We start from the raw sequence: 13,577 nt of genomic DNA on the forward strand, positions 1-13,577 counted from the left end.
TGATGAGCCTGCTTCGAGTTTCAAAGTGACTCTTCATTTTCTTTTCATTTCAGCCAAAAGAGAGCTCTTGATCTTTAACTGTGGTGTCGGAGTTATTTTATTATGCTAAAAGAGTGTGTTTTAATAATTTTTGGAGTTCGACTATAAACTGTAAATGGACACGTTTCTTTCTGTTGTGAAGTCAATTTAATTTTACAGGACTTTGGGGTTAGAGAAGATTCACATCTACATGAGCTAGAAGATCTGAATAAATCATAAGCTGCCCTGCCACAACCACTCTGTTATGACAAATGCATGGTACATACAGTATGTGCCAGAGTTCGATGGATGAGTCAACTTTGGACACAACTACTAAAGCTCGGGGCCCTTTTAGCCTTGCTGGTGTGTTGCTGTAGGAGACGTGAGTCCCTAGAAGAGGCTTCTTCGTGTCAAGGGCACCAGAGAGCATCCTGGACCGACCTGAGATACAATGTCCACTGCCTCAAGATAAATCAATGGCTGCCCAGCTCCCTTCAGGAAACCGATCCTGCGGCTGCGGTAGCTGTGTGTGAGGAATACAGGCTATTAATAACCTGTAGACCTAGTTACCTCCCACTGACAGCCTTCACGGTGACAGTGAACTAAAGTACAACAAATCAATTTAGTTCCAAAAATGCACTTCCGCTCTGTAACAGCAAAACAATCTTGCAAGATGCTGTCAATCTGGGTATTGCTAGATTGTTTTCGGTAAAATAAGAGATTAGAACCAAAACTTTAATCAGTCGTTGCCCAAATATTTATGGATCTGACAATGAAACTAAATTAGGAACTTTTGCCATAAATCTTGCTTTAGAAATTGAAAAAAGTACATACTATCTAAAAAAACTCCACTGTGACATTGGATGACCGTCAATGACTGTCAGGCCCCAGTATGCATTCAGTTGAATATCGACTCAGAATCACATTTTCTGAGCGCTGAAAAGGTAACGTATGCCGACTAACCTAGTTTAACTGCAAAACCAGCCCAAATATTTTAACTTTATCTGTTTCAGAGGACAATACATTGATATTGTGATATAAGATTAGATATCATCTGGTATTTTGGATATCATAATATCATGATCTGACATAGCTAAGCCTTCTTTTTTTCCCGATTTTAAAGGCTGCAACACAGTTCTGTTTTTTGCCTCTACCTGCTTGGTCAAAATATCCACATCACTTATGAATGTTTGTCAAACGTATCTTGTGTTTAATTATTTTACGAAAACACCAACAGTCATACCTACAACACTGTCACAATATTGATATTCAGGTATTTGGTCAAACATTGTGACATATGATTTAGTCTATATCGCTCATGTGTGTAAATGCATAATTGTGAGGTAGAAGGTGTCGCTTAAAAAGGTCTTGCATGCTCAGTAAACCTCCTTAGATGGGAAAAGAAGGGGAAAAAACACCAGAGAAAACAAATGCCTCCCTTACTTTGGCAGCCTTTCACAATCTCATTCAGGAAATACATTATAAGCTTGCTCTGCATTTGCTCCATCTCCAATTCTGACTGGCTGTGATATCGTCTCCGCTAACAATCATCCAGAAACAGAGAAACTCTCCTTCATATTTCTATTCCTATTCCTCAAAGTGTGTGATACATCGTGTAATGAAAGTCAAAGATGGAGCAGAAAAAACGGCTTTTCATTCAAGCTTTGACACCCGACCAACTGCTCATCATTAAACCATCACTGAACTAAAGAATTAACTTGAGTTGATAGGTGGCCATGCTTGGTGAGGGCTACTTATTGCATCTTTTAATGTGGTTTTCTGGCAGACTCCTTGACACAACACTGAGGCAGACAACTACTACTCCTCTGCCTGGCAGTTAAATCAAATGAGGCATTTCCATTAAAACTGCGACGGGCGGTGCAGAGCAGAGCTGTCATTCTTTAGCTGACTAGCCAACCAGGCAGCTTTCCAGACACCACACTGCTGTTTGTTTCTGCTTGCACCCAAAAAAGGATATTCAAAAACTTTGCATGTCAATGGGGGGGTATTGCAATTGCTTGTTTGTGCGGGACAAAGAGGAAATGCCAACAGGGACCAGAGCCTATTGCCCTGCGCAGCCAAAATCAGCAGAGACGGATGCATAACGGCCAGAAACACAACGGCACCCATTATACTTAGAGACCCAATCCAGGGAAAGCAGAAATTTAAGGGAATGGTTTAGACGTAAAACAGACCTTCAAAAAAGACAACTGAAAAAAACAAACAAACTTTTGTGTCATTATCATGTAAATTTTCTAACAAAATCCCCTGCCCCATGAACTTAGGCTTATATTTATAGGCCTTTTGTGTATAACACCTAAATTCAAGTTAAGCATCATGATACTAAACTGCAAAGATACCTAGAAAAAGAGTTTTTGCATAAATTTTGGGTTAAAATTTCTTAAATAAGATGATGCCTTTCATTCTCAAAGACAAATTTAATCTGACCAAGGAAGACGTAATAACGTAACGTAACGTAACGTAACGTAATGTTAAACTGAATTCAATTTCAGGTTAACACTGCTAGAATAGTATCATAATGTAAAATGTGGTCTTAGAACAAATCTATTCTACAAGCACTGTTTGTGTAAACATAACATGAAAACCAAAATAAGGACCAGGATGGTAAAGTCTGTCAGCCCTCTTTAGCTACCAACGAGACAGAGCTCAGGGGGGGTTCATGGCGGGGTCAGTGTCTCAGAGAAAGCTTTCTTTGCTGCACCTCTAATCCAGTTGTGCTTCACAGAAACACTCTGACCAGACACACAAGACTAGCCTTTACCGAGCACTGCATGGAGACGCTTACGAGAATTTGAGGGGGTGTTATGAGGGCACAAGACTTTCATTCAAAAACAAGGCAAAACTCAAATGTTAGTGATTTGTAAACTGTAAAAAGTCACATACAGCTCGTGATTCAATGCTTATCTTTCTGTGAACTATTGCTCCTAGCTCTCTGCTTTTTAACCTAATTTAAGCTACCGAGTGAAGATAACTGTATTACCTAAAGCACTCATTATCAAACTATGGGTCTCAACCCACTGATGGGTCCAAGCATGGAGATAACTGGGCCGTGGGAAAGTTGCACCAATGTATTCTTTTCTCAGTAATAAAGCATGGACATTTTAAATCACGCAATGTAGACAAAATTCTACATTAAGCCACCGAACACGACACCCCGCACAAGTGATGATGACTGGAGATTAGTAGTAACCCTCCTAGCTTTCTCAACAAATTCTTAAAACCATGAACATACGATGTGCTGTCAAAAACAATGAGGATCAATGATTGATCATGGATTTTTAGCCTGTCAGGGACATGATGCTCTGCTCTTAGCTTGAAAAGTCGGCATTTGATAACAGTGGATTCACTTGAAATTTAAATGGCATGTTAAGTCAAACAGATTTTTTTTTTTTTTATTTGCTCATACTGAATGTAAAATAGTGTTTCACAAATATAGAATTCACCATATGCTTAGACTCGCAATACTTAGTAAAACAATGTCCCATTAACAAACAATGTCGCATTATTTTCACTGAGCAAAGCTTGGAGCAGCACTTTGAGAGCAGTTCAGACTGACAGTCCTCCGTTAAAATGATTGAGAAATAGCACACCAGTAATGTCTCGCTTGTAGAAATTAGACAGCGGTTGAGAAATTACACAATTACATATGCTTAGACTAATCAAAGCTGGGATCATACTTCCCTTTGATTATGCAACCAATCAACATTACACAGTTTAATTGCCAGAGGAAATCTTTCGAAAGTATCATAATTGTATAAGCACGGATTACATGTTGGCTTACAATTGTGTCTTTATAAAGACTGGGCTGTGCAGCAATGACAACATTGCTCACAAATATTGGGAATCAACACCAATGATAAATTTTTATCATTTAGCTTCACTGACAACAATGTATTCTACTCTCTTTAGCAAATGCACAGCAATGCCCCTAATGCAGGCTATGCTAATTTTTAATCGCACTCTTTCTATTGACTTTGATAACAGTGAGAGCAGATAACATTTTTCATAAATGGTGCACCGCCTGTTCTGACAGTGCTTAGAAAAAGCCCCACATGCAAAAGTACAACAGTTTATACATCACTGTAGACAAGACCTTAGTGAATCAGAAATAAGAAAATGCAGTTGATTGTGCTGACTTCACTAAAGACTATAGTTCTCAAAGTTAGCCCAAACCTGACGGGACCTGTTGGAACGCACTGGGTTCAGGTTGGGTCGTATTGTTATTGTGCTGCCGCCGCCCAGGCTGACCTCAGGTTTTTATCATTTTGCCAGGGGTTTGTTTGGGCTTGATGAGCTGAGTCTATTAAAAAAAATTCAAATTCAAATTAATATTAAAATCTTAACATTGCATCAGCTTACCTGTTTGTGTGTGTGAACTGGTGTTTACATCTAAAATGTCCTGAGGTTTTAGAGTGAAGCCATTACGGCTTCACTGATTACATGGAGAGCAATAATTGGCAAATTAATTAATCACAGCCTGCTGCAGTGACTGCACATTAATAGCAATAGGTTGATATACATTTGTTCCAATAGGCAACACAGGCTGCAACAGCGAAATGGTAAATAATTAAATGGCGCTGCCTTGTTCATCATGACATGCAATGGTTCAGGCCTTTCTCTGTGTCTGTGGTGCGGTCATTCCCCTCATCAGCCCAGCCCTCCATCTGTCCGCTGCTTCGCTCACAGGTCACCCTCTCCTTTTCTCCCCCTCCCCCACCCTCTGTCAAAATCCACCACTTTTTGTGTTTGGGTCTTTTTAATGTCCTTAAATTGTCAGGCTGAATTATGGCTTTAACTCACTAGGGTCAGGATCGGGATGAGCTCAAATTTTAAGACCCATTGAGAAGTCTTCTATAGTAATCTCAATAAAATATTGAGAGGCCATTTTCTACACTGTAACTGTCAAAAGGGAACATCTGCAATAGGCTGAGCTAATATTCAGAGTGCTAACTGCAATATCAATGTCAAGTCAGTTCACTAAGATGTGATTAAAATCAATAACATTTAGGCTGTTGATCTGCAAGGCTTTTGTGGACTGATTTATTAAATGAAGAGAGCACCTAATATTCAAGTGTCTCCACCGGGTAAAATTCAGCGAATCAGCACTCAGACTCTGAACGTTTGACAGGGTGCATACCTCATTTTTATACATACAGCAAAAAAGCCTGAAACAGAAAACCAAAAAGGAGTTACACTCCGCTGTAAGACCTCTGTGAGTTCCTACATCTAAAAATGCCGGTGTTAGTGCTGCGTTTGCTCAAGTAGCCACACTGATGCTTAATGACATCTTGGCAGGAAAAGGCATCTTGTGAACGCAGCCTAAACTAGAACCCGCCGACAAGAAACATCTAAAATGATCATACTGGGGTTGGCTGCAACACCAGTGGCATATAGATTTACTAAATTGTAATGCTGCTGGGGACAGCTTCATACAATGAAAAGAGAACAGAATACTGAAAACGAAATTTGCTCAGAGCAGGTGTGTCAGCATTTCACACACACTCTTCAACATAGGCACCCCATCTTTGACTCAAACATGAACGCAGAATCTTGGAGGAAATCAGCACAGCTTGGATGCTGATCATTAAGCATCAATCAATGAGTCAACATTGAGAAAAAAAAGAAAGAAAGAAAAGAAAAAGCCAATTATGCCTACTGTTTTGCAAAATGACCGACAGCATTTTGGTCCTAGGATGAAAAAATTATAACACCCGTGGAGGCTGAATCCTCTCTTTGAAACTGAGTGATAAACGCAAATACAGGCCAGTATACTGGAAACAAACTTTTGCTTTTTAATAAAGATTGTGGAAAGCGTTAGTAGGGTCCCACCAGAGTTCTGGGCAAGATATACCCACAAGCGCTGTGACTGCACATAAAATTTGTTGGCCTGTTGCCCATTCGATGCCCATAAGCCCTCGCCTGACCCTAACCTTAACCATGTGGGCGTATCTTGCCAAAAACCCTGGTGGCATTCACAACAACGAGTATTTGGCCATCAGGTCTTTTTAGATACCTGTAGAAGTTGAGCAGGTGTTACTGTCTACAGTTCTTTTCACAAACCAACACAAACTGAGAATGCCATGCCAGAGAATGTTGCCTACACAATTCAGAAAGCATTTAAACACTGGAAAGAGTAGACACACCCCTTTTTAAATTGCCAACAAAACCTCATTAAGGCCGATTTATGGTTCTGTGGACCATGCATGTGCAACATGCACGCAGTTGCTTCGCAGATGGTGTGTGCCTCTCACTCTCTTACACTTACAATAGCATGTACCCATCTTTGGTTTACTGCACTCTATGCACTTTGCTTTTATTACTGTCACATACTTCTGTTTGTATGCTGTAGTTTTAAATGGGAAATGCCTATTTATTGATTGATTAAGTTATGAGTTTATTTACATACTTTATTATGCCTGCTCATACTAGGTATTCTTGCTACATTTTAATGTTGTACTACCAGTTATTAATATTATTATTTCTTCCCATGACGGATGGGGTGGAAGGGTGTAGGACTGACATAATGTGGCTTTTCTTTATTAACCCTTTGATGCATGAATTATGAAAGCCTGAGTCAAGATTTTTTTCTTGTGTGTTTTTACTCCTCTTAGGGCATGAACATTTTGTGAGTCTCCAGACTTCTTTAAGGATGCAGGACTGGTATTACCATGTCATGATACTTGTATTAATATGTTTTCAGCAACAAGAATTGACAGTCTCTGCATAAACCTCAATGGGGGGGAGCAGCAGAGAGCATTCTAACAGCTGATATGCAATTCCACCATAGAAACCATTGCATTTAGGAGAAATTACTTTAAAACAGCTGTCCACTGTAGTGACCGCTATGCGCCAAAGGGTTAATACTTTATTAATATATCATCAATATAATTTTATCAGTAAATATAAACAACGTGAGAGAATTGCCTTCATTTGCAGGTAACTGGTTTATGGAATGCTGCTTTGTGTGTGTGTGTGTGTCTGTGTGTGTGTGTGTGAGAGAGAGAGAGAGAGAGAGAGAGAGAGAGAGAGAGAGAGAGAGAGAGAGAGAGAGAGAGAGAGAGAGAGAGAGAGACTTGGCTTTGGGGTAAGGGGCGCAAAAAATCAATCCATGGCCAGCCCTGCCCACTGCCAGAGGAATATCACTGACCAAAACAATTAAGTTTACCATATAATAATCAATTCATCATTGCATAACAAGTATCCAAGCAGGAGCCATTCAAGCAGGCAGTCCAACTGATACTATAATCAGGAGATAAGAAATCACCTAAGTCCAAGAATCAAAATTACACTACTGTAACCAGTACTACAAAATATGTTCAACTGATTTGACTTCTCAAGACAAATTTACGACATTCAACGCCATATTATTTTCTGTGGTACTCAAATCAAGATTGTGTTGTCCGCCAGCCTAATAATCAAATTGTAAAAGCATACACTTTAGTAAGGCTGAGTTGAATCCGGTATTAGTTCTGACATGACATCTTACTGCATTTTAGTCAGCATATCTTCTTCACTAGGCCTGTCACATGATGAGGGAAAAACATCTCACATTTATCACTCATCTATACTAGAAATGCACATCGCAAGCAAACACCTTGTTAGGCCAGCATCCTGTTGCAAGAGAAATGCAAAGAGATAACAGTCAAAACGAGTATTTTTGGGTAACTTTTTCCCCTCATCAAACTACAAATCGTCAACTGTCCTTTCTGTGACCTGATCAGTGAACACAGATCAGTAGTGCTGTTTGAGGCTTTGTGCAAAGGTTTATCTGTCTATTTGACTTTGAAATACATGTTCAATTACAAAGAATGTTATTTACCCTAAATCACTGGTTTGAATGCCATGTTGTTTTACTGTTTAACCTAAAAGATAGCTGCATTCTTGACAGGGCAGATAGTGCTATTGGCCAGTTTGAAGAGTATTGATTTTTCTATGGTCAGTGAAAAGGAGGTCCATTAAAGCCATACCAGCTGCTTGGCCAGCTGTCTCTGTTTCCCTCTTGGAGGACATTCCCTCTATATTCTGTCCCCCTTTCTGTCTCTCTCTCTCTCTTGCTCTCCCTCTCCCTCACTTGCACACACACACACATACACACACACACACACACACACACCTCAATGTCATCCTGCATAGATCACTTTACAGGGTCACTTTGTTGCCAAGTCATCATATAATAAGACCAAGCAAGGGCTGCTGTCTACTAACTGCAAAGATTAGATGGAAAGATAGCTAAACCAAAAATATATCGCTGAGAGAAATGGCTTTCGATTGACTACGTAATTTTATTTTATTTTTCAGTGTCATGTAGCTGAAGAGCTAAAAGGCCTATCTAATGTCACTTTTCCTGAAAACAATGAGAGCCTAAAATAAAATCACCCTTGGCTGGGTTTTTTTTTGACCCAACCTAATAAATCACATAGGCATCTAATGACAAAAAAAAAAAAAAAACACATTACAAACAGAAGCCTAAGGCAGTCCTGCTCTGTATAGAAGGCCTGTTATATGCTGTTAGCAATGTGAATTCAACCAAAACCATCCAAAACAAATGAAGACATCTGTGTTAAGGATCACATGCACTTGATAATCCCTGATAAACATGCTTAGATTTCATAAACTCTAATTTTTGCACAACTGAAGCAAACATACAGTATATCATCAGGCTACTATATTGACAATGAACAGGGAAGTCATCATCCCGCTCAGGTGATTTCACAATATTTACAACTAGGGCTGCAGAGAGCTACTTGAATACTACTTGATAACAAACAAAATGAATTACAAGACAACCTATGGCCCACTGGACGTCAAGTTTTCTTACAAGAGGTTGCTGGATCTCTGGACAGAAATAAAGTCATATGGACATACTGCAGCATTAAAATGTTTTTCTATCAGACTACAAGAGTTTAAAATATTAGCTGTTGGAGCTTCCAGTTGTAGCAGTGTGTAAAGCAGTGGTGCTCGTCTGTGCTGTCAAACCACACTTGCAGAGTGTGCAAGTGGCAAATCTGTCAACACCACAAAACTGACTGATGGAGTTGCTAAATGGATTTCCATGGACTGTCGATTGTTGCTCAGCCCGTTGTTGAAGACAATCTGCTGAACAACATCTGATTACACCAGGGAATCCATCAGTTTAACCCCCTTGCAGAGCAACAATTGTTTCCAAAACACTACACAACAGTGATAGGGTAATCAAGTAATTTAATACATTTTCACTGTGTGATAAATCAACATAAATCCAAGAATTTCCTTGTTATTAATGCGATTTAAAAAAATGTATCATTTTACATTACATAGACTGCACCTGAACCTGAATTGAATGGCTCTTGCCTCTAGTTGTGTCAACAATGAGCTCTTAACCCTCCTCGTCTTTGATTTCTATTATTATAGGCTGGGGTTGTAAATATGTTATCAGCACTCACTGTTGTTGGTATTTGTATTTTCCAGCTCAGTCTTCTGGACCATCAATTTAAAAAAAAAAAAAAATCCGAACAGGTTTCAGTTTGGGACATGCTGTATGTTTATGTTACTACTAGTACTTAGTTTACTAAAGTTTTATTTTTGTCTGGGGAGTTTAGGCATGGTATATAATGTTTCAAGCTTTTGCATAAAAAGGTAAGCGGTGACTTCATGCTCATCTTGCTATAACAGAGAGAGAGAGAGAGAGAGAGAGAGAGAGAGAGAGAGAGAGAGAGAGAGAGAGAGAGAACCAAACACATTTGAGAATTTGCATGGTCATCTTCCTTTGAGGCATTCTGTAGAAAAATAAATGCATCTGAACCAAGTCAAGAACATTGGTCCTCATTCAGCAGCAGCTTACCTAATTTGTTGCCTCCTCACAATAACATGCTGTGGTGTGTACTGCCCGGACCAACAGTCAACATATAGTAGATATGTAGACGAGCACGTAGGCTGGATACCTGCAAAAAGACAAACATACACAGACACACATCCTGGGTTGAGAGGGGTGTCATTAAAACCGACTATGGGACATCCTTGTGACCCAGAGGTACGGAGCCCATATCATACACACACCATGTCCCAGATGTGAGTCCAGCCCATATCATTTCCTGTCTCTCCCAATTTGAACTACCTTGTGGAAGCAAAACTGGCAAAAAAAAAAAAAAGAAAAAAAAAAAGCTATAACCCTAGTATTTACTACACATGGCCAGAGGGGTACAGTGTGCCCTACCTAGCTGAATGAGACTGTGTGGTATCCAAGATTTTGCAAGTGGCCTCTTTTACTCCCAGATAACACACCCATCATGCTGGCTATTCATAGCAATCCCGTGACACTGCATGTGTTTCCTGCTAATAATATGCAATATCTCCTTGCCGGCTGAGGCCCAAAGACACTGTTTTGGCCACCTAAATGTAGTGTCCAAACTATCTAAATGTTGTGGTTTACTGATCCACTATGAGCACTACAAAACACCAACAAACACCATCAAATGCCCTCTATGTTGTCCAAGTACATGGCATCACTTATCAATTATGATGTTCAATGACAGGTTTGGTCTTATGTCTTATTTATGTATTATTTACTTATCTTTTCCACAGCAAACCCCACCACTGGCAGTGGATGTACAGTGTGTAACGCTGTAGTTGGGTTGGGTTGTAAAAAAAAAAAAAAAAAAAAAAATCACAGAAACTGCAGTCACCTCCTTTCACTTTCCGGGAGTGTTTCGCAAAGGCAGTTTACTGACTAGTCAGCGGTGAAGCAAGCTAATCTTGACTTTGACACTCAAAGCACAAACTGCGGCAGATTACCGAGGTGCGACTGATTAAAAAAAAAAACCTTTCTTCCAATCGGTTAGCCTATAGCCACATCACAACCAATCTCATTCATTCACGCCTGATTTGAAAACTCAGTCAGTTCCCGTACAGACGCTGACAGCCACCCGGCGCTGACCAACACACACCCCGAGAGGCTGTGCATTAACTACTGTATCACTGTTGAGGTTGACACTGAAAACAGCAGAGCACCCACAACACACACATTCCTGCTAAGCCGACAAAGCTAGTCTGACATTTCCCCAGCAGAAGCCTGAATGCAACCAACCCGACTGGTAAATCTGGATTGCTAAGAGCCCAAGCTAGCTAGCAGGGAGGCGAGCGACGGCGCAAACAGCGGAGCCTCCCGGGCGCCAGCCGCACTGCCTACCTTAACAAAGCCGCGTTGTTTGGTTAAGTAAACTTCCGTGATGCATTCTGGTGTCCCGAACGGGCTAAACTCCAGTTCCAGCCTCGCCTGTGGCCACCACCATGTCCCCAGCAGCACATTTCTCCCTCTCTCTGTGTCTCCCTCTCTCACTCACACACACATACACACACACACAACCAACTGATGACAGAGCTTCCGGATTCGCCTGCCGTTCCGTCCTGATTCTCGCTCGTGAGTCTCTGGTAGTGGAGCGCGTGGTTGAGCAGCGCCACCCCGTGGAAGAAAGTAAAAGTGCAACTATGGAGAAAGCGATGACTGAAATTGTCCACTCTGGGGTGCTATTGAGCTAACTGCACAAGACAGAATAGAGCAGTCACGTCTTATTGTTGCTCTAAAGTTTATTACATTATAATGAAATTACACTGCTCCATTTTGGTGCGAACCCCTGGAAGCCCCTAAAGGACCTCTGTGTCATGCACCAAAAGGTACACAGCACACATGGGCTTACAAGACACTACAAATCATAACAGACAGGAGCAATAACTTACTGAGAGTGAAAGAACAAATATAGCACACACACACACACACACACACACACACACACACACACACACACACACACACACACACACACACACACACACACACACACACACACACACACACACATGCACTCCATATATTTCAAATAATGTCCAAACCAAATATGAACACAAGCCTGCTCTTGAGACATCACAGCTCTTAGCACATCTGAAGCACAGACTGCCTTGAACACTGTTAACTATAAAGCATTCTCATATGTTGTTGATAAGCATTTACCACTAACTTCATCTATTAACAGGTACTGAAGCCTGCATTCATCAGTCATAAAAACAAATCAGGGCATTCTGCAGCCATTTTTAGGAAAAGCCTACATCCAAGAGTTTGATCATTGTCAAGTGTCACACAGGCGACATTTTATATCCTCCTCTGGAAGAGAATGGAAGCGTCTGGTTTCCACCACCACAGGCAAGATAGACCTCCATGCTCTGGTTAGGGCCAGGGTGACATAGTGCTCGGCATGGTAAATACACATAATCAGTCAGTACATTCTCAATTTTGGTTTACACAAAATTTCTGCTAACCATTTCTGACTGGTATAGAAAACTAAACTAAACTTTGGTGAACAGCTCATTGCCTTCGTCAATGTGCTGCAGGCAAAGGGACAGGCCAGGGGCTTGAGCACGCCTTTATCTCTATCTGTGTGCATGTCAGAGTTGCCTATAGCAGTGTTACTAAATCATGGATGACTTCTACTGAGATGACATCTTAAACTCTTACCTATGTATGTATGTAGGTAGGTAGGTATGTTTCACAAGATGCCCGGGTACAGACGTGTGCATGAACATCCTTTTTTTACCCTCAGGCTTTCCAGGACTTTATGCCTTCAGTGATACTGACTGTGGTCTGTCTGGTCTGTTCTCCCAAAAAAATTCCCTCCAAAGCTAAGACCGAGGGCTTTTGTGAGCAGCTTGAAATTACTGACTGTTTGCATGTAATGAGTGCACAGATATTTTGAACTTGACCTTAACTCTGAAGCAAAATCCAAACAATTAAACGAAATATCAACTTGACCCAGTTCCATTGTGTCCAGTTGTATCTGGTCAGCACTGAACACAGATGCCAAGCTCTGGCGATGGATCCCCAGCAGGGAGCAGCAGGACTTTCCTTGTCGCAGTCTCTGCTGTCATGTGACTCTCAGGAGGGGATTATAAGCCCAAGATAAAACAGCTTGGCCCTTCCATGCCCTGTCGCTGCAGCTGCGCACTAAGGGCTCAGCCAGGGCCTCTGTCTTCCCCTGTTCTGGTTCAGAGCCAATATCAGCTGTCTGTTTTAGAGAGGGGAGAGACAAAAAATACCTAGCAATCCTCTAAAGCAGCTTAAAGGCTGAATGAGGGGCCTGAAGCCCTTTCCATTTCCAGAACTACGGCTCTCATCTCTAACTCCCTCACCCGCCTCTCCCTCTCTCTCTCTCTCTCTCTCTCTCTCTCTCTCTCTCTCTCTCTCTCTCTCACGGTAAGATGAGCATCTGACTGACTGCCACAGGAGCAGTCACAGTGGCCCACACAACCTGTCTACTGCAGCCTACCAAGGGCTGCTTCCAGCAGCACAAAAATGCACGGCCCAAAACATTCTCTGCTTGGATGCACCAGAAGGGGCATTAGAGACTGCACACAGCAACCAAGACAAGCACGGGTATTTGATTTTAACTCTTGATGTAATCAGGATTCTTGTATCTGATTAAATAATGAATGCTAAGTGCTGATGTACCAAATAAAATCTCCCGAAGGGGGCCATGAGTTCCCATGTGCATTGTTATTTTGGCACAGTTTTT

General features: G+C 41.2%; 1 protein-coding gene across 2 annotated transcripts in view; it reads right to left on the bottom strand.

Moving 5' to 3' along the window:
- zdhhc7 (zDHHC palmitoyltransferase 7) overlaps nucleotides 1-11,423 on the bottom strand; it is a 28,049-nt gene extending 16,626 nt beyond the window's left edge. For both annotated transcript variants that reach the window (XR_003930365.1, XM_030082013.1), the window contains exons 1-2: nucleotides 11,204-11,423; nucleotides 9,860-9,959 (exon numbers count right to left, since the gene is read on the bottom strand). The gene's annotated coding sequence lies outside the window, so the exon portion shown is untranslated. The remainder of the gene's footprint in view (nucleotides 1-9,859; nucleotides 9,960-11,203) is intronic.
- Nucleotides 11,424-13,577: the final 2,154 nt, after the last annotated feature.

This window comes from Myripristis murdjan, chromosome 3 (genome assembly GCF_902150065.1).
Source record: "Myripristis murdjan chromosome 3, fMyrMur1.1, whole genome shotgun sequence".
Classification (NCBI taxonomy): domain Eukaryota; kingdom Metazoa; phylum Chordata; class Actinopteri; order Holocentriformes; family Holocentridae; genus Myripristis; species Myripristis murdjan.